Raw genomic sequence first — 22,035 nt, forward strand, 5'->3', positions numbered from 1 at the left:
CACTCAATCCACAATAAAAAACCTTTAAAGAAAAGGGAGGTGGGTCGTTGAGACAACTTCAATATTTGGAGAGGAAAAAAAAAGCTACTTAAAATGTAGGACTCCATGAAACTTCTTTCTGTTCAGGGTGATGGAAAAACGCAGGACCGGTGATTTGTTGACTAACATGATGAACACATGAGGGTGTTCCCAATCCTTCCTGGAAAAACTCCATTATTTTTCAATTCCATTTTTCCATGAATTTTTTGAAGCCCACTTGTATTCAATGTCTCTGAACTGTATTTGTGAAGACTGTTGAAATGGCAAATGTTTTGTGGCCTATATAGTTACCACCACAGAAAAAACTGTCAAAGGACTCAGTACAATACTGCTTTGAAGTGTGGATATTCTGGCACCTCTAGTGACTGGACATGGCCAAGAATACATTAAGGCGGGGCTAGTGAGAGAGAGAGAGAGAGAGATGGTAAGGAACACATTTCAAAGGATCACGTTCAAAGAAAAATTCTATATAAGATGGACAACATCTAAGTACTTTCACTTCTAAGAATAATAAAATGTTTATGGCGTATACATACCATTTAAAAATGACTTCTACCTTTAATTGCCTGATTAATCGTCCAACAATAGGCTGTTTCCATATACCCCCTCACTGATTTTTCTCCTTTTCTTTGATAAGGAACTTTAAAATAATAGAAAGGGGAATGTCTTAGTTATCTTTGTTGTTAAGTGCTGTTGAGTAGGTTCCGAAGCCTAACAACCCTGTATGGGGTTTCCAGGGAGCAGCTGCTGACTTGGTGGTTCCCGGTCCAGTGCTGACCCTACAGCGCCACACTGTATCTCAGTTCTCCAGCGCTGCTGCCACAGGAATCACACAGTGGACGCTTGCAACAAACAGAATTTGTTTTCTCACAGTTTGATGGTGGTGGTGGCTGTGTGCTGTGGAGCTGGTTCTGACTTAGAGTGACCCTGTACACAGGCTTAGAAGGGGTAAAGCTTTATGGGAGCAGACAGTCTCATCTGTCTCCAGAGGAGCAGCTGGTAGATTCAAACTGCTGACCTTATGGTTCGCTGCCCAGCTCAGAGGCTAAGAGTCTGAATTCAGAGTGCTAGATTAGGAGAAAGCTCCTTGCCTCACTTCAGTATGTGTAGGCCCAGCATTCTTTGGAGATCTCCATATGACTTGGTACCAATCTACCTAGAGTCCTGATGTGGCGCTGCGGGTTAATGCGCCAGACTGCAAAGCCATTTGCACTGCAAAATCAGCGGTTCAAGCTCACCAGCTGCTCCTTGGAAACCCTATACAGGGTCGCTATGGGTCATAATCGACTCGGCGGCACTTAACAACAACAACACAACACTAAGAGTCCTAGCCCAGTCAAGTTGACACAAAACCTTAACTATCATAGGGGGAAATTTGCTTTGGATGAAATCTGACCCTCCTCCCTCCATTTTCTTAAGGCCCTGGGTTTTCCTAGACCCCTCAGACAGGGGCTCCCAACGCCACCCCTCAAGTAGCCTAAGGGGTTACTCTCTCCTCTTTCCTACCTCTAACCCCATTGTTTTGAGTCCAGGTATTCTCAGCTAGGAGTTGAGCAAAACGAGGCAAAGTTCATTTTACACTTGAAGGTTCATTTTCCTTCACTGGGATGTTTGCCTTTCAGAAGGTTATGTGCATCCATCTGCAAGGGAAGGAGTTCAAGGGATATAAAGAAAACGTGGGGCAAAAATTAGGCCTATGAAAGGAGAGGGATTTTTGAATCAGGGATTAACAAGGAATAAGGCAGTCCAGTCTTAAAGGTAAATGAGTTTCAAAATAAAAGGACTGGAGTTTATTTCCATCTGTGACTTTGGAAAGTAACCACCAAGCCAGTTTCCCTTGTGTATGAAAATATGGACACTACTGCGTACCTCATAGGATTCAATGGGATGAAGAGCTGCAGAACACCGAGTGCAGTCCATACACACAGGGTGCTCGCTCCATCAATCATGGCTGTTTTCAGAAGTCTCATTTCTTACACAGAACCACATCCCACCCCTACAAGGACATTATTTTTCATATCTTGTCTCCCCCAACTTCTGAACCAAAGAGCTGGTTCCCCAACTCTCACTGGCTCCCACAAGTAGAATCTATCCTTTAGGACTCTGGTATGAGGAAAGGTGCATCGGTCAAAGGCCCTTATCATTCAGCACACAGACGGGGGCGCAGAAAGTACAGGGTGTTTGAAATATGAACAGTAGGTGGGTTACTGATATGAACAGACTTACTCAAGATGAATCTACAGTAAAGTCAAAAGCAAAAGAGTTTATTCTTTTTATATAAATGCACCCAACCTACTCTTCAAGTGACTCATCATCTAAGATCCCTAGCTTTAGAGATCCAAGTTCTATATACTCTTGGCAAACAGCAGACCGTTGATGAGAAGGTTCACTCCACACCTAGACTGAAATAGAGCTCACTTGGTGTGGGGCACTACTGTGGATATAGCAGGCAAGAGACATGGCCACGTGCTCAAAGTCTGTTTACACTGCCTTACATACACATGTGTAAAAACTGAGATGAAGATGTTGAAGAGCATGGACAAGAGTAAGTATGGGTGGTCTGTTATACTTCTTAAATACAAGGAGGCTGCCATAATATTAAACCAGTGGAGGAAGGGGACAAAGGGAATACTGTCAGTTTATTATTCACAACATGACAAAACTCCACACACATCTGATCAAAAGCTCACCTACCTTCTATGAAAGGGAAAATCGCATTAGCTGCATCATACTGCTTTGGTTTTCCCTTTAGAAGATAACTAAGTTGAAGAAGCTAAGCTGCCTTTTCCATTTGCCCAAGATGATAATATGCAACAAGTGTTACATAAGCAACCCTGTAGGTTCCACAGGTATATGAGAAAAATCAGATTTTCTCTTCAGAAAAGTCCCCCCACCCCCAACCTCCACAGCTGATTCATAAAGAAGTTACTAAAAACAAATGAGTTCTAGGGCCCAGGAAGTGCTGGTATGATAGGATCTGCCTCTAGAGAAGTGTCATGCTAAACAATTTCACTTCTTGCAGCCCAGGACTCTCTGCTTTCTAGATGCAATCCAAAAGGCTATCTACACAACTCTGAAGAAATAGTTTCATCCCTGGACTATGCTTTCGTGTGCTAACAAACATGTACGGATGCAGTTAAAATCACTCCGTACATTTTTTTCTCTCATAAATAAAAGGCAGTATTGTTGGCTAATTTTCTACTCTCTGAGCTTATGAAAAAACAGAAGTCTTTGGAAAACAGTAATTATCCACTTGCAATGATAATTAAAAATAAATATCTATGTACTTGAAATGGAAACTCCAAAGCAAAGCATAAAAACAGACTAGCTTCCTCTTAGAGCATCACGACTTGGGACCTAGGGCAGATGCTTCAGTAGCAAGGAACAGACTAAGCGACAGGCGGAAGCTGGACCAGCTGTGAGGAGCTACTGTTCACTGGTGGTGGTGGTTGCTGTTAAGTGCCATAGAGTCAGTTCCAGCTCACAGCGACCCTGTAGAGCAGGAGTGGGAAACGTGGGGCCGACGAAATCATTTGGTTTGGCCCTGCCAAGGCAACCAGAGCTCCAGCCATTACACTGTTGTTGTTAAGTGCTGTAGAGTTGGTTGTGAATCACAGCGATACTGTATAGGGTTATCCAAGGAACAGACTGTGGTTTGTAGTCCAGGGCTTATCCTATCACGCCATACCAGGAGTCCCAGCTGTTAAGTACCACTGAGCAGATTCTGACTCATAGTTACCCAAAGTATAGGGTTTCCAAAGAGCAGCTGGTGAATTTGAACCATCACATTAAAAGTGTGTTAATTAGATGTTTGGCCAAATCTATTAGGCTAAATTTTTAAGTTGGTAATTTTGCATGGCTCGTGAATGATGTTATAAATTTTGGCAGGAAAAGGGTTCCCCACCCCTGCTGTATAGGGTTTCTGAGGCTTTAAATCATCCAGGGAGCAGAAAGCCCCATGTTTCTCACCTGGAAAGGATGGCAGAAACCTTGTGCTTCCCAGTTCAGTGTTTATCATATGCAGTCATCCTGCTCCCAATTCACTGGTAATTGTAATGAATTTATCCATAATCCCAAACCTTTATTTAACAAATTGCTGGGACATCTGTGTGAAGTTTCAGAAAGCTTCTGTCTTCTTTTCCTTTAACACCTTTATAGGAAAGGTGTCAAAGGAAAGGAAGATAGGAAATTAAAGAATAGTATCATTTGTAAGGGGTTTAAAATATTTATAGACAATAAAGTTTTTTTGTGTGTGTGTTTTTAAAACCAGATTCTGAACAGCTCTATAATACAGAGAATAGACACCTAAAATAATTTTAGAAAATATCAGATTATTTCAAAACCTGATATCAAACATTTAAATATTAAAATGAAATTATTCTAAATTTAAAAATTATCTGCTTTTAATTCAAAGGGGCTTATCAACTTTTAATTCAAGGGCAATTTAAAAAGTTTTTAAATTTTAATTATTTTAAATTACACAGCTGTTCAGGCCAAATGAGTTGCACAAGTTTTCTAAGCAACGTATTACCTAAAACAGGTTTGGGATGTCATGATTGTATGTCTTCTGGTGGGGTGGGGTTCTGGTAAGTCCTTGCAATGTTTTGGCAGCATGTCTTCTCCTGCAAAACCAATGCACATTCAGTTCTCAAGCTAAACCCAGAGCCCCAACTACTATCAAGGCGCCACAGAATGAACTCAACTAAACAACTAATCAAATCACTCAACAGTTTCACTTCTGAAAGGGCAAATATTACTGAGGAAGCTGCACAACTCTAAAGGTAATTTGCCTTCATGGAATGGAAGACCAAAAAATATATATATAGAAAAGAAAAAGATTTCAAGACAATCAAGTACTGAACCCTATTGTCATGAATGATGTAGAATTATATGTTTTTATATTCTTTCTGGTTACACTTTCTTATTGGAGAGGAAATTTAGCATAGTGGTCAAAAGGGGTTCTGGTGCCCGACCAAAAATGAATCCTGGATCTTCTGACTTGCTGTGAGACCATGAGCACATTACTTCACTGCTCTGTGCTGGAGAATTTTGCCTCTGTAAACTGTGGGTAACAACAGCACCTATGTCCATAGTTGTGAGGATTCACTCAATATACATACAAAGCACTTAGAACAGAACCTGGCACAGAACAAGTATTCTGTGTTAACTCTCATCAGCATGTACACTATCATCTTTTTAATAAGAAAACAAGAAACTATTTTTGTAGATGAAAAGTAATAAAGATTGACAACAGGGGCAGTGAGCTGTTTGCTCAGTATCTGTATGTGAACAGGAAGCACCGGGTACTAATCAAACTCTGGACAGTTGTAAGAGCCTGTCTATGACCAATACTGATGCAATCAGTCTCCCAATGGGCCACACCGAGGCCAGCGGGGTCTGGGTGGAAAGATCCCAAGTGCCTTGGCTCAAGTGTTGTGACCGATTCATAATGCTGCCACCCAGGCAACTGCCTCATGATGGGGATAATTAGTATGTTGTGACCAAACAAATGGCAGAAGGTTCCTGAAACTGAAAACACTCCACTATAAACACTCAGACCTCATAATTGACCTCACTGGGACTGGTGGCCTCACCATGAGACACACAACATAAACCAGGGTCAATTATCTGACACAGTGCCAACATCGGGCAAAGTCATTCACTGTCACCTTCTACTCTGCCTGCCTGAAAACCAGGAAGTTCGAAACTGGTTTCCCTTCCCATACCTTCTGTTATAAGAAGCCCTTTAAACTTCAATAGTACTGAAAATATTTTCTGAAAAACTAACACAACATTTGCTTAATATGGACCAAATTCATCTATTACTCTCCAAACTCATGGAGGTAGGCATTTTAATATCCATTTTTACAAATCAGAAAACTGGGACTCAGAGAAAACTCAGATGCAGAAAGATCCATTTTCATGCCGGTGCTTTACCACTGAATAAATCCCTCTAGTTCATTCCCCAGCTTTCCATGCTCTATTTCAATAGCAAGAGATTCCTCTAAATAAGCACTGGATGCAAATCACAAGGTCAGCAGTTCTAACCCACCAAAAGGTCCTTGGAAAGCTTATCCAGGTTACTATGAGTTGGAAGTGACTTGATGACATTAATAACATCATCAACAACCCCAAAATATCCCAAAGGCTGCTAAATTTTCTTAAATATATTTTCACACTTGTTATAAGTTGGGCATTAGAATTTTATCTTTCATTTGCTTTGTTCCTCCAAGATCAAAAGACTCATCCCCATTAAGGATAACAAAATCAGAGAAATTCTTGCTTTCCGAAACTCATTTTTTAAAGTATATTCCATTGTATTACTCATTTATCATTCTTCATTAAGTTTCAAAGGCAAATTCACAAATGAATTTCTGTCAGCAGTACTTAGTCAATCTGCTTTATAAGCAAACAATGTAAGGTGGGTTAAAATGGTACAAAACTATTATGCCCAAGGAATCATTTCTGAGTTTTATTTTGATAGACTTACACATTGTTAAACATTTCCATTTTTCTTTCATTCATTATACAATGTTAAATAAGAACATTTCCGTTACCAAACAACAATGAATTTGACCAAAACCCTAATTAACGGCACCATTCATTAATTCTTCCACCAGTGTGCACTGGAAGAGATGCTATATAATAAGTACCATAGCAGCTGGTCCTTTCCAATGTTCTGGTGTTCAATTATTTTCGTCTTGAGTGCCACTGAAGAGAAGCAAAGGTCAAAGTGCAGCATTAGCCCTCTCAAAGATGAACCTGTTTTCCTATAGTAGGATTTTAGTTTCAGTAAACTCAAATGAATGGAATCAATTACTTTCATAAAACTACAAAGAGTAAACAAAGTCACTAGATATCACATTTCATGTTAAATGGAATGGAAAGGAGGTTGTGATCCTACTAGAAATTAAAATTTATTGCCATTTTCAGGGAGCACTGCTCTATGTCAAATCCAGAAAACTCTATGTCAAATCCAGTTTTGTTGCACTTCAATACTGTCCCTTATAGGATATTACTTAAAGGTTTTCTCTCTGTCTGAATAAAATAAGTATATTTAATTCAGATTACAGATTATTTGAATTGTAAGGAAATCCTCAAATATCTCTAGAAATAAGTAACTAAATAAAGAACCAGTGGATTACCTTTCTGGAATTTGGACTTAGTTTATATAGTGTTTAACAAGCTATTTGTACACTGAATCATTTAAAATATTCAAAGAAGTACTACATTCCTATGAAGAAATAGGGAGAGGAAATCCATTCTGGATTTATTATTTTCAAATCAGATTATTTTTTTTAAAAAAAATAGGAGACATACATACTGTTAATAATATTCTGCTCACAAGGAAATTGATTATCTGTCCCTGGCCAGTCTAGAGAGGTAAGATGTAAACACAAAGAGGGTCAACCAAGTAACACCTGGCATTAGTAGTTTTCGTTCAATGTTCTATAAAACACATAAGAATGCTTTGATTCTATTATCTTAGACTCTACCTCAGCTGTCTAGAAGCTAACTGAGTAAGGCTCATGAAGATGAGACCTGAAGTGTTCTAGACTCAAGGGGCACTGGTCCTAGATCTAGTTGACTACAGAATCCCATAGTGAATCTGCCCTCCCTCTCTGTTCTGCTTCTTCTTGCTCTAGCACCTCTTGTTCTTCCCTTGTCTCCACTTAATCTACACATGCATTTCTTGAACCAAGTACTATCCTAGATGCCTGGGATAAAGAGCTGAGCATTACACCAACAGAAATTTTGGTCAAGTTTCATCTTTCTTTCTTTTTTTAAAAGGATACTTCCTCTACCTAAATAAAAACAGTTTTCAACGAACACCAAAAGACTGAAAATAACATGGGGAAAATATTATAATACAAATGAAATGGGATTAATTTCCTGAATTTTAAATGAGCTCAGATAAGTTCATATGAAAAAGACAAAAACCTTATTGGGAAAAATAGAGATTTAAAAAAAAAAAAAAAGGCAGGAAGGATGAGGAAGAAAACAAAGAAAAGCACAGAAGCAGGCAATTTATAGAAAACATTCCAATTCAACTGCCATCAAATAGATTCCGATTCAAAGCAACTCAGTAGGACAGAGGAGAACTGTCTCAGAGTTTCCTCAAAACCTTTATGGAAGCAAGCAGCCACATCGTTCACCTGAGGAATAACTAGTGAGTTCAAACCACCAACCGTCTTGTTAGCAGTTGAGTACTTTAACCACTGTGCCACTTGGACGCCTAATTAAAGTTAAACAAGCGCAAACAAGGGAACAGCACCTTTAACTTATCAGATTGGCAAAAATGCTAACCCTGTGACTTGCAGCACTGGTTAGGGTGTGGGAAAGATGCAGCCTTGGTGAAGAGGAAAAAAAAAAAAAAAAATGCTGTCACTTCCCTAGAATACGATTTAACAATCGTTTGTCAAAGTTTAAAATACATTTATTCTCAGCTAGCAATCCAATTCTTAGAAATTTAACCTACAGATACATTAACAAGATATTTATACAAAAGTATTTACATTCATTGCTCAGTTTATATGAATTTACATAAATGGAGTCCTGGTTTGGAGCTGTAGGGTAAGCACTTGACCTCAATGTCTGTTTGAAATGCAAGGTCAGCAGTTCAAACTCATCAGGCGCTCCTCAGAAACTCTATATAGGGTCGCTATAAGTTGGAATCAATGGCATTTAATAACATCATTTATATCAAGGCAGACAGTGGTAACCCCAACAGCTAAACAAAACCACTGCTTCCCATCCCCCACCAAAAAGTCAGTCAATTCTCATTATCCATCAGTCAGTATTTGCAAACTCACATACTTGCTAAAATGTATTTACAACTTCAAAATCAGTCCTTGTGGACTTTCTTGGTCTTTGTGGACAAGCACAGAGCAGGCATGTTTTGGTCTTATTTCAAACAAGTGCCTTTGTGTAGTCAATGTAGTGCCATGCTTTCCACATTTTTATACATTTTGTTTACAGTGGCCTCCCAGCACAGTGTATAAGTGCTGTCTAGTGTTCTAAACTCAAGTACGATGTGCCTGACAGAGAAAACGTGGGGGCTAAATAGTCTTCATTCACGCATGGGCTTCAGTGTTGTTGGCCGTGAATTCAATGTTAAATAAAATTAACAACATATATTTGAAAAATGGCTTTTAGACAGAAACACACATAAAACATGGTTATAATTTAACCAGGTGATGAAAATGTTACCATGGCATGTAGCGACAGTCACTGATCCACCGTTCACATCGACTTCAACCCCCAACCAAGCTATAAAACAATATGCATAATTTAATCCATTTATTAAAATATAAATACTAAAGTCAGACAGATACGGATAACTGTAAAAAAAAAAAAAAAAAAATTTCCTGGAAGAAATCACGAGGAATGTAATAATTCTGGTGTTCGATTATTTTCGTCTTGAGTGCCAGTGAAGAGAAGCAAAGGTCAAAGTGCAGCATTAGCCCTCTCAAAGATGAACCTGTTTTCCTGTAAGATTTTAGTTTCAGTATACTCAAATGAATGGAATAAAAAACTATATTTAATGATTAAAAGGCTTTTCAGGGAAATTATGAGGGAGAAAACGAAGTAAAGAAAAAGAAGACAACACAGACAGGTAGATCAAGTACCAACTTAGGTTCAAGGACGAGGCTTGTGTTTTACGCAGAATGATAAAGTGTACATTACATGGTGTTATGCAGCAAGAAGTCACAAAGACCTGTAGCAATGCAAAGTGGGACAAAGTGGAAAACTACCTGGAGGAAAAGGCTTTAAAAAAAGCAATTCTGGGAAAACTTTTCTTCCCAGTTCACAAAGAAGCAATGAAGAAATGGATTTGCTAGCTTAGCAAAAACCCTATCTCACACAAATAATACTATAACCTTAGAACACACTATGAAATCCTGTGGCAAATGTTTACAAAGTCTAAGAGAAAATCCCAAACTGGTCCAACACCTGATTACATCCGAGAGAAAGTAAAAAAAAAAAAGCATTGCTATTAATTAGGGTTCCAGAGAGCAGCCCGACTGCAGTTCAAACATGCACAGGTTTTTTCCAAAGAAAACAAGTTTAAACATGTCGCTGCAATCAGTAGATGGCTGCAGAAAAGTTCTCTTAGTCACACAACTGTCTCAGTATCTTTGAAAGAAAAGATACTTTTTTGTGCCATGGAAAAAATATGATTTTGAGATTGGGGACAGCATAATATTTTTAACAAAAGTCAAGAGAACATCTTTCCAAATCATTTAGACTTTGCAACAAGTTTGCAAGAATGCTGCCCCACCTACAGCAACCGTTTTTAGATATAGATCAAGCATTTTGAAGAAGGCTGGGAAGACATCAAAGATGAGTGAAGACAGGGAAGACCATCAACCTTATGAACAAAGAAACCGTGACTGAAGTCCAGAAAATGGAACATCATATATTTACCACTGATACAACAACTACTGAAGTTGGGAAATCACAGAGTATGGCATTTTTTTATTTTAAGCAAACATCTTGGCCTCCGCAAACTTTCAACTCAGTGGGTGCCCAAAGTGTTGCACAAAGATCAGCTAGCTCAAAGAACTGATCTCTCCAAAATTCTTTAAAGCAAGATAGACACTAATAGTAACGATTTTATGGAATGAATTGTAACTAGGGTGAGTCTTGGACTTACCAATATGATCCAGACAGCAAGGTCCAAAACTATAATGGCTCCACTATCTAGGCGAGCCATACACAAGGAGCTCTGGCAGCATAGTGGTTGAGTCGGGCTGCTAACCTCCAGGTCAGCAGTTCAAAAGTACCAGCCATTCCATAGGAGACAGATGAGGCTTTCTGTTCCCATAAAGATTTACAACCTTGGAAACTCTATGCAGAGTCGTCATGAGTTGGAACTGATGCCACAGCACACCACCATCACCACCACTCCTATATAGGGTCTCTATGAGTCAGAATCAACGTGATGTCATTTAATAACAACAACAAAGGCATCTGCTGGGCTAATTCAAGACAGAGTAGTCAGCTCAGAAGGTTTACTTGGATCCCAGAGGAATAATCTTGATAGATTTTCTCTAACGACAGGATGATCAATGGGGATGCATTAGGAACAAATTTTAAGGAAACTGAAAACTGCACTGATGAGAAAAAGGCCAGGAAAATTGTGCCAAAGAAGTGTTTTTCTATTACAACAATGCACCTGCTCATTCTTCGAGAACAGCAAGGGTTGTTCTATGATGAGAATTTCATTGGTAAACCTTATTCCAGCCACCCGACAGCCCTGACTTTGCCCCTTCAAACTTCTTTTTGTTTGAAAAACTCTAAAGAATTTTTAAATTCCATTTGAGTTCTTTGAAGATGCCAAACTGCCATTTTGATGTAGTACAAGTACAAGAGTGCAAAATTCTTTGAGGGACACGCTAGAGAGATGGAAAAGCACCTTCAGAAGTATACAGATGTAGATGGAAATGTTAGGAAACAGTAACTTTACATTTTGATATTTTTGTTTAATAAAGGGGTCAATGATTTTGTAGCAATACTTTTTTACTTACCCTCATGTTTATCAAAGATTTAAGAAGCAAACATAAAGAAACTTGATTCTCAGCAATCTCTCAATTATGTGGATAACACAGGTCATAAAATCTTAAATACTGTAGTGTTAATATTCTGAGGAAAATGGTGAAATACCATTGTGAGGGGAGGTAGGGAATAAAAATCACCCAATACATCATGTGCAAGTATGTTGATGAACAAAATAAAAGACTGATAAGCGAATAGTGTTTTCTTTTAGTAAATTGTTTATTTAATGCCTCTCAGCTCCGAATTCACCCTCAACTGCCTGATGTACAGTCACAGATTTGCAGCCCTGTCTGAGTCTCCTAGTGTTGCTGTAACAGAAATGCCACAAGTGGTCAGTTTCAGCAAACCCACTCATTCTCACAGTTGAGGAGGCTTTAAGGAAAAGTTTTCCCTCTTCATCATCTTCCTTCAGCATCCTAACCTACCATGCTGCCAGTGCTCCTCAGTGCCACAATAGTGAGCGCAAACCATCTGTACCACCAAGGGCCTCCACAGCACATTACTATTATTTGCCTATAAACTTGTCTTCCTCAACCATACCTAACATCCTGACACATGGAGAGCCAGAGGCCAAACCTGCTGAGAGGTCCAAGGGCCAGAGGATCAGGAAAGGTTATTGGCTCAGACAGCACTGACAAAAAGGAAAATTGAGGAGGGGAAAAACTAGATATACCCAACCCTCATTTTTCAAGTTTTCACAATAAAACTTTAAATGCATCATAGTCAAAAGCAGTAAATAAGACACATTGTGATTTTGCAATATCATTTAAATGGTTCTTTTATTTAAATGAAAATCACTTCAGGGGAAAAAAAACCTGGGCATCCCTTGAGGATTTCCTGGTTAGATTAGATCAGTACAATTTTAAGGTCAAACCATATGTCAAGATAAAAAGGATATTTTTAGGAATGGCATAAAGCAAGAAAAAGAATGTGAAAGAGAGACACTCTTTTTTTAGGCTAAGGATGATCATGTGTTCACTGTCATCATTCTTTCCTCCCACACCTTCACTTCCTCACAATGAAGTGGTCAACAAATGCCAGAGAGTCTACTCGAGAGATCTCTCCTGAGTGGGATCTGGCCTCTCCTTCCCACAACCATTACCAGTCCCATGGGTTATTACAGAAAACCTATCATATATGGTGTTGGAGGAGAATATTGAAAGTGCCATGGGCTGCCAAAAGAACCAATAGATCCATGTTGGAAGAAGTGTAGCCAGAGTGCTCCTTGGAGATCAAGATGGCCAAACTTTGTCTCTCATACTTCAGACATATTGTCAGGAGGGACCAGTCGCTGGAAAAGGATATCATGCTTGGTAAGGTGGAGGATCAGAGAAAAACAGGAAGACGCACAACAAGATGGATTGACCAAGTGGCAGCATCGATGAACTCAAGTGTGGCAACAGAAGTGAGGTTGTCCCAGAATCGGGCAGTGTTTTGTTCTGCTGTACATAAGGTCGCTATGGATCGGTATCGACTCGATGGCACCTAATAACAACAACATCATATAGGATCCTCCCTGCCACTAAGGCTGATTTGGTTTAAAAATATGTAAGATCACATTAAAATAAAGAAAACTTCCCCAGCTCCCTGCAGCCTACAGGAGACCACACTTCCCACTTATGCATTAGTATCCTGCAACTAACAAAACCCAAAAGTGCTAGGATGGTCCAAGCTCCCAAGTCTTCGGAGGAGCTCTGTGCCAGATCCAGAATAGGACTCTACAATTGTTCTATGACCCACCTCCATCCATCCCAGCACTGCCCAAACACACGGAAAGACATTTACATGGATCTGGACTAGTCTCTGGGCTAGAAATGACCTTTTTTCTTATTGCTAGCTGCCACTCAAGTTGGCCCGAACTCAGGGTCACCTCTCACACACAAAAACGAAATGCTGCCTGATCAGCTACAGATTGGACTATTATGATCCATTGGGTTTTCATGAGTTGATTTCCAGAAGTTGATCACCAAGTCTTTCTTCCTAAGCCATCTTGGTCTATAAACTGCTAAACTCTGTTGAGCCTCATTGCAACACGCATGTCTCCACTGACAGATGTGCAGTGGCTACGCATGAAGCACGCTTTCTGGGAACTGAAGGCCAGTCTCCAGCATGGAAAGTAAGACTTTGATCACTGATCCACTAATGCCCCTTAGAAATTACCTTTTTCTTGTTGTTGTTAAGTGCTGTTGAGTCGGTTCCGACCTATAACGGCCATGTATAGAGTTTCTGAGAAGCAGCTGGTGAGTCTGAACCACTGACCTTAAAGTTCAAACCGACCTCTTTGCAGTCCAGAGCATTAACCCGCAGCACCACACCATGGCATAATTAAAGCAGATGACACCAGGTTCCAGATTATCCTGTGAATTCTGTTGCTTTGAGTGAATGCTAATAATAATTTATGGATGTAACTTTCCCCAGTCACTGGACTGGTAGTCATTAAACAATTGCTCAATAGTACACAAATCCCTTACTTTCAGTAGCCGATAACTGGGGGAAACCATCTTAGTGCATTACTGGGAATATATGAATATTACAAGAATTATCTTACATGAAAGGACTTTAAATACTAGTTTCTGAAAATCTAAATGCCTAAAACACTATAGCAAATAAAAGTATACTTAACAAATCTACAAGAATCTTGGTTAACATAAAACCAGTGAAAAATTCTACTGTGAAATTTTGATTATAACTGCGTTGGTCCAGGAACTTCTGAAGTTGTTTGATGATTTGTGCCCAACACGTAGCCCACTATAGCATGGATTAGTAAATTTACCGGCAATCTTTAATAATGTACTGCATTTTTCTTTGTTGTTGTTATGTGCTGTTGAGTCAGTTCCGACTCATAGTGACCCTGTATGACTCTTTCCAAAGATCAGCTGGTTAGTTTGAACTGCCAACCTTTTGGTTCAAACCAATCTTGGGGTTCATTACTTTGTCCCACAATGCCACACCAGGCCTCTAGTTTTCTTTACTCATGTTTATATGAGTCATTTCTATAACTGAGCAGAATATATTTCCAACTTGAATTAGTACTTGGTGATATTCATTTTCTTCTCAACATTTATTTTTCAATTCAAATATATGTTTTCACTCATGTTTCATATCATACATGAAGTCGATTTTGACTCATGGAGATTGGTATGTGTTAGAGCACAACTGCTCCATAGGGCTTTCCTTTTTGCTGTTATTTTCCATTCAGTAATTTACAGACATTTTGTTTTGTGACACTGATTGCAATCTTCATAACATAACAGCACTGTTCCTACTTCCTCCCTGGGTTTAGCGTTACTGTTTCTATCTGCCCTTCTTTCTTACTCTTTCTGTCTCCTTAGCTTTATCTCTGGGCAAATTCTGCCCTTTTGATCACATATGCATCCCCTTCATGTTACTGTTCACCTTATAGACCTATCATTTGGAAAGCTGAGCCACAGGGATGGGTTCAGGTCTAGGTCTGAAGGATGTCTCAAAGTCTAATCTCAGGGGTTCCACCGTCTCCATCCGACAGTTGGCCTGGTCTTCATGATTTTGAGAATTTTGTTCCACAGTTTTCTCCCACTCCATCTGGCATGCCCTATTATAGTCCCTTCCCAGCAGGTCAGCAGTAGTACCGGGGCACTGTAAAGCTCTTCTGGTCTTAGAGTCATGAAGTGTGGGGTTCACATGGTCCATTAGTCTGCTGTACTACCTGTTTACCTGCATCTTTGATTTTCTTCACTCTTTATTGCTCCAGAAGGGGAGAGACCAATAACTTTACCTTAGATGGTCATTTACAAAGTTTTAAAACCCCAGTTGTTACTCACCAAAGTAGGATGGAGAACATTATTTTTCTGGACTATTCCCAACATTTTCTAAATAGCAAAAGAAGATACTAGTACTAAGATGGTTATCATTTTTGGGTTGGAAGTCAAATAGCAAAGAGCATTTGCAGTGAAGAAAGGGAATGCTCAGGAAGCCAGCGGGCCCTTTACTAATGGCATCATTTTGTTGGAATTGCCACCGTCCAGGGGTGGCCCTTAACCTTACAGAGTCACAAATATGATGCGCCAGACTGCAAAGCCGTTTGAACTGCAAGGTCGATGGTTCAAACTCAGCAGCTACTCCTAGGAAACCCTATACAGGGATGCTCTGGGTTGGAATTGATTTGATGGCACTTAACAAACAACCACCACCACTCAGGAAAGAGTTTGTTAACGAAGCTCACAGTGACAAAAAGAAAAGTGCCAATTTAATATCTGATTGTGAGAATACAAACTATCAAGTAGATTATATATGCTGGTATCTGCTAATCAGTGTGTCGCCCACCAAAACATATCTACATGAAAAAGAGCTCAAATGCAACCAGAAGAATGCATAGTGGACATGGAGTATATAAATAGGCCTTATGGATCTGCCTTATGTGTGGCCTGACACATGTTTTCAGATTAAGGTAAGCACAGTGGTATTCAGTAATGGGGGCAAGATCATATCTTAAATTCCTCTTAGAATCTAAGTAGTTTGACTTCAAAAGCCAGGAGATAGCTCACCACAGAGCTAAGATAATACCAATCTAATGCACTCTGTTACTGTTTGTTGTTAAAGTGCCGTTGAGTCAGTTCTGACCCACAGTGACCCTGTATAGGGTTTCCGAAGAGAAGCTGGTGAGCTTGAACTACCAACCTTGTGGTTCAAATCAACTTTGCAGCCCAGTGCATTAACCCACAGTGCCACAGCAGGACTCAGTTGATTGAAATTTGTAGCAGCCCTGTAGGACACAGTAGAACTCCTCCGTTGGGTTTCTAAGGCTGTAACCCTTATTGTAGCCAACTGCCACATCTTTCTCCTGAAGTGACTTGTGGGTTTGAACTGCCAACCTTTTGGTTAACAGCCAAGTGCTTAACCACTACTCCATAATGTTCTTCAAAACCTATACAGAGACATGCTAACTGAGGGTTAGAGTACCTTTTCCTGTACACAACACGGAGATCCCTTGTTGGTCTCTCAAATGTGTACCCTTTCTCTAAATCCTAATTCTCTAAATTCCACTTTTAACAAATTTCCTTTTAGATCTAATTTTCTAAATTCCACTTTTAATAAATTTTGGATCGAGATGTTAGTTTCTTTGTTGTTGTATAGTGCCGTCAAGTGGGTTTCGAATCATAGCAACCATGTATAGGGTTTCGGTGGGTAGGTTTGAATTGAAGACCTTTTGGTTAATGTTGTTGTTGTTGTTGTTGTTAAGTGCCATCAAGTCGGGTCCGACCCATAGCGACCCTGTTTGGTTAATAGTCCAGCGCTTATCTTACATTGCCACAACAGGACTCCATGACTCTGCTCTTCATTTACTTTATATCTTTGCTGCAATATATTCATTACAAGTTCATTTTATAATTTGTCTTTGTGTATGGTCTCTTGTCCAAGTTTAAAAGGAGAAGGGATCTGTCTGTCGGTCTGTCGTACACACGAATTCACAGTCATGGTGGCCCCATGTGTGCAGATAGAACTGCTCCACAGGGTTTTCAAGGCTGGGACCTTTCAGAAGCACATCACCAGGTCTCTCTTCCATGGCACCTCAGGGTGGGTTTGAACCACCCACCTTTCAACTAGCAGTTGAGATGCTTAATTCTTTGTACCATTTAGGGACTCATGAGGAATCTGTACATGGACCACCAAGAGGCAGTTGTTCGAACAGAACATGGGAACGCTGAATGGTTTAAAATTAAGAAAGGTGTGCGACAAGGTTGTATTCTTTCACCATACTTACTCAATCTGTATGCTGAGCAAATAATCCGAGATGCTGGCTTATATGAAGAAAAAGTGGCATCAGCATTGGAGGAAGACTCATTAACAACCTGAGATATGCAGATGATACAACCTTGCTTGCTGAAAGTGAAGAGGACTTAAAACATTTACTGATGAAGATCAGAGCACAGTCTTCAGTATGGATTACATCTCAATGTAAAGAAAACAAAAATCCTCACCATTGGACCAATAAACAACATTCTTATCAACAGAGAAAAGATTGAAGTTGTCAAGGACTTCATTCTTCTTGGATCAACTATCAACATTCATGGAAGCAGCAGATAAGAAATAAATGGCGTATTACATTAGGAAAATCTGCTGCACAAGATCTTTTCAAAGTACTAAAGAGCAAAAATGTCAGCTTGAGGACTAAGGTGCACCTGACCCAAGCCACGGTATTTTCAATAACCTCATATGCCTGTGAAAGCTGGACAGTGAATAAGAAGAATTGATGCATTTGAGTTATGGTGTTGGAGGAGAATACTGAAAATGTCATGGGCTGCCAAAAGAACCAATAGATCTGTGTTGGAAGAAGTGCAGCCAGAGTGTTCCTTGGAGGCCAGGATGGCCAAACTTCGTCTCTCATACTTCGGACATATTGTCAGAAGGCACCAGTCACTGGAGAAGGATATCATGTTTGGTAAGGTGACGGGGTCAGAGAAAAAGAGGAAGATCCCCAACGAGATGGAATGGCCAAGAGGCAGCATCGATGGACTCAAACGTGGCAACAATAGTGACATTGGCCCAGGATTGGGCAGTGTTTCATTCTGCTGTGCAAAAGGTCGCTACGGGTTGGTAGTGACTTGATGGCACCTAACAACACCACCAAAAACAAGAGACTCAGAACCAGTAATCCTGTAGTATGACAAAGGCTTTAGGAATCTGTGGCAAGGGGAAAGGACTTCTAAAAATTTATTAATAAATTATAAGAGGAAATTATGCCTACACCCTGTATTTAAAGAATCAAATTAAAGAATGAATGTAAAACTTAAACTCTTAAAAAAAAGAAAGAACGCTGGCAGACAGATGACAAGCGTAATAAAACATCCTGTTCCATTTATTTGAAGTCTAAATGTGTGGGGATTTTGGGGTGAGACCCTACTTTCCAAAGTAGATAAATCTATCTTTAGATTGTCAAGTCAGCACAAGCCTAGAATTTTGAATTTTGGCACCAAATATTGCAAAATTTCACCAAGCCAATGCCTAGAAGCCTTGTAAATATATCAATAGCCTTCAAACAATTTCAGCACTTTAGGGAATTTCCTGGTCTTATCCACATGTGAGAAATCAGAGTGATGAGAAAAGATCTATCTAAAGAGATCATTACAGGTCTCAAGCAATATGGTGACTTGGTGCCATCTAGAACCCCTTGTGGCTCAGTGGCTAAGTGCTTTAACCGTAAAGTCAGCTGTTTAATTCCACTAGCAGCTCTGCAGAAGAAAGGTGCAGTCTACTGTAAAAACTTGCTGCCTTAAAAACCCTGTGGGGCATTTTTACTTTGTCCTGTAGGGTGCCTATAAGTCATTATCACTTGATAGCAAGCGGTTTCGTTTTGTTTTGTTACAATCTAAAATTGTGTTTTAGTTTGTTATTAGTTTCAGTTTGGACTCAGCTGAAGTATCCAACTCTTGCCTCCGGAAACCATAAAAATATGCAATTTTTGTGTAACCAGTTCAGGGTTCCCTATGAGAATCAGAGTGGGTTGTTTTGGTTACGTGTTTTGCTGATACTGCTTACCCAGCAATGCAATGGCAGCCCGAGACCATGACAGTCTGGAATATTAGCCTTTATTCCTGTACAATCAGGAGAATTAAGTAAGCTTGAAGGTTAGTTTTATGAATGCATTCAAGCATGAGCAGGGCATAGTCTATGTTACACATTTCTATAAGTGTGTTTGAATTGACCATTCCATTGCACACTGGATGTAGGAAGGACAGCTATGGTTCCCCTCAAGGCTGCCACTGCTCTTCTAGATAAGTCAGCCTTCAGTTTCCCCCACTGCTCCAGCTAGGGATAGGGTACTAACTTTTTTTTTTTCTTTTCATTTAGTGTCTAAGTAAATGTAAAATATGTGAGATTCAAATGCAGTAGAGATTGAAAGAAAAATGTAAAAATTGTTCCTTTTCCTCAGTTCCCCAAGCTGAAGAAAAGCCTCTTCCTCAGCCACAGAACTTTAACTTTCCATTCCTGGGCCTCATATTGCTATTTCCCTTGAAGATGAACAAAGCTACTAAATGTGTTGTCTTTGCAAGGGATATGGGTTGTGAACACATGGGAATTTTTACACCCAATCCTTGGCATAAAAATCACACCCTTAAGTCAAACACATACACATTTAACTGAACTTAGGGACGAGCTACAAGTCTGTTCTGGTGTGGCGCTGTGGGTAAATGCCTTCAATCACAAGGTCGAGGGTTCAAGCTCACCAGTCCTTCCTCAGAAACTCTATACAGGGTCACTATGAGTCGAAACCAGCTCAATAGCACTTAACAACAGGAAAACAGGAAACTTTATGAATAAGCTCAAGATCCTACCCACTTTCAGCAATGAAGATGAAAACAATATAGACTATGTGAAAGCCAGACTTTATCCTTCTGTTGTTGTTAGTGACTTCCAGTCGGTTCCGACTCATAGCAAGTAAGTATAGGGTTTCTGAGGAATGGCTTGTGGTAATCTCTAAGAGTACAAAGCTGACATATTTGCACATATATTGGCTCGGGGTGCTGCCTATATCTTAAGGCAGTGAAAAATATACTGTTGTTGTTGGTAGGTACCGTGGAGTCAGTTCCGACTCATAGTGACTCTGCACAGGGTTTCCAAGGCTGTACATCTTTATGGGAGGAGATTGCCTCCTTTTTCTCCCACGGAACCACTGGTAGTTTAGAATATTAAGAAACCATAATATCAAGAGTAGGGTAAAAATAAACAGAATTACACTGCATAATAACCCTAACATTACCTGTTTGCCTAGAGGGATGATTGACACACATACATGTTCAGGTTTTGGCTAGTGCTAGATTAGAAGCTGATGGCCTTTTTTGTCACTCCCTCCCTCTGAACCACTTCTCACTTCAGTGATTTTCTGGTCCTTCCCTCCAAAGCCAAAATAATTTTCCTCAAGAAATTTACCTCTCATTAAGTTTTCATCAACTTCTGAATACATGAAGCCTTTTCAATCTTCATCTTTTAACTACTTTTTTTTTCCATTGCTTTGTGTTTTTTTTTTTTTATTATTAATTAAATGTTTTTATTTTGCATTGAGTGAAAGTTTACAGGGCACATCATCAGCTTTACATTCAACCATTCATATAGCTTGTTTCATTACATTGATTATTATCCCCACCATATATCATCTGTTTACAGTGTTTCTCTCTATCCTCTTTAGCTTTTTTTTGTGTGTGGATATGGGGGGACTTGGCTTATTGGAATTTACAGTCTCAGCTTTTAGGGAAGGTTTTTACATTTGTCTGTGGATATCCAGGGCTCATGTATGAGATTACTAACAAGCATTACTGAATAATCAGATGAGGGACAGTTCGCTATGTCTACTAGGTAGCTAAAGTCTGATCCTCAGAGCCTATGGTTTGGATGGTCAACAACGCTTGGGCCCACAGGGGCTTGGCCTCCTGACTGGGTCTGTGCTGTCTGCATCTGAGTCCTCCTTATTTATTGATTGTTTAAGGGACGCTGCCTGTCTTAGGTGGTCAGTGCAAATTCCTCAGTCTTACCATTTTAACTATTTTTATAAATTTAAATTCTTCATCCATACTCTTCCCAAACCTTACATTTTAATAATTACCACTCAATTCCATTACAAAGAAGACAGACAAGTCAATTTTAAAAATAATATGGTGGTGGTATGTCGTGGAGTCGGTTCTGACTCATAGCGACCTTGCATAGGGTTTCCAAGGCCATAAATCTTTATGGGAGAAGAAAGCCTCATCTTTCTACTGCGAAACAGTTAGTTTTCAACTGCTGACATTGAAGTTAGCAGCCCAACTCATAAACAGTACTCTACCAGCGCTCCTTAAGAAGTAATACTTCGCATTTATATGGTGCTGTGGGATCAGCGCTGGATTGCAAATAACAAGATCATCAGTTCAAACCCACCAGCTGCTCCCCAGCAAACCTAGACAGGGTCGCTACGAGTCAGAACTGACTCAACAGCACTTAACCACAACCACCATGTTCTAGTACCCCTGGTAACCACAAAGTCAGGAGGAAGATGAAGTTTTCTCCTCCTATAAAGATTCACAGCCTCAGGAACCCTATATAGGGGTTGCTATGAGTCAGCACTAACTCGCTAGCACACAACAACCACCACCACTGCCACCATACCCAAGGATTGTGCTACATAACCACATATTTTATCTTGATTATTCTTTGAAACGCTGCTAAATAGGGATGCGGTTTTCACAGAGAGAAAGTTGGCCCGAACAACACAGCAGGTTCAGGTGGTTGGGCTGACATTCAATCACAGGCTTTATGTGACCCCAAACCACTGTAATATCTGACTCCCAAATACCGTGCCTCTAGGAATGGAGCACATATTTAATGTGCTGAAAATAAAGGAACCCTGGTGGAACAGGTGTTGAACCACTCAGCAGCTACCCAAAAGGACGGCAGTTGGAACCCAACAGATGGTCCTGGGGAGAAAGA

At 39.8% G+C, this 22,035-nt stretch overlaps 1 protein-coding gene across 1 annotated transcript in view; it reads right to left on the reverse strand.

Annotated features, from left to right (window-relative positions):
* SGMS1 (sphingomyelin synthase 1) overlaps positions 1 to 22,035 on the reverse strand; it is a 149,192-nt gene that overhangs the window by 99,445 nt on the left and 27,712 nt on the right. The window contains exon 3 of the mRNA XM_006831113.1: positions 16,892 to 16,895. The gene's annotated coding sequence lies outside the window, so the exon portion shown is untranslated. The remainder of the gene's footprint in view (positions 1 to 16,891; positions 16,896 to 22,035) is intronic.

The sequence above is a fragment of the Chrysochloris asiatica genome, unplaced genomic scaffold (genome assembly GCF_000296735.1).
Source record: "Chrysochloris asiatica unplaced genomic scaffold, ChrAsi1.0 scaffold00003, whole genome shotgun sequence".
Lineage (NCBI taxonomy): Eukaryota > Metazoa > Chordata > Mammalia > Afrosoricida > Chrysochloridae > Chrysochloris > Chrysochloris asiatica.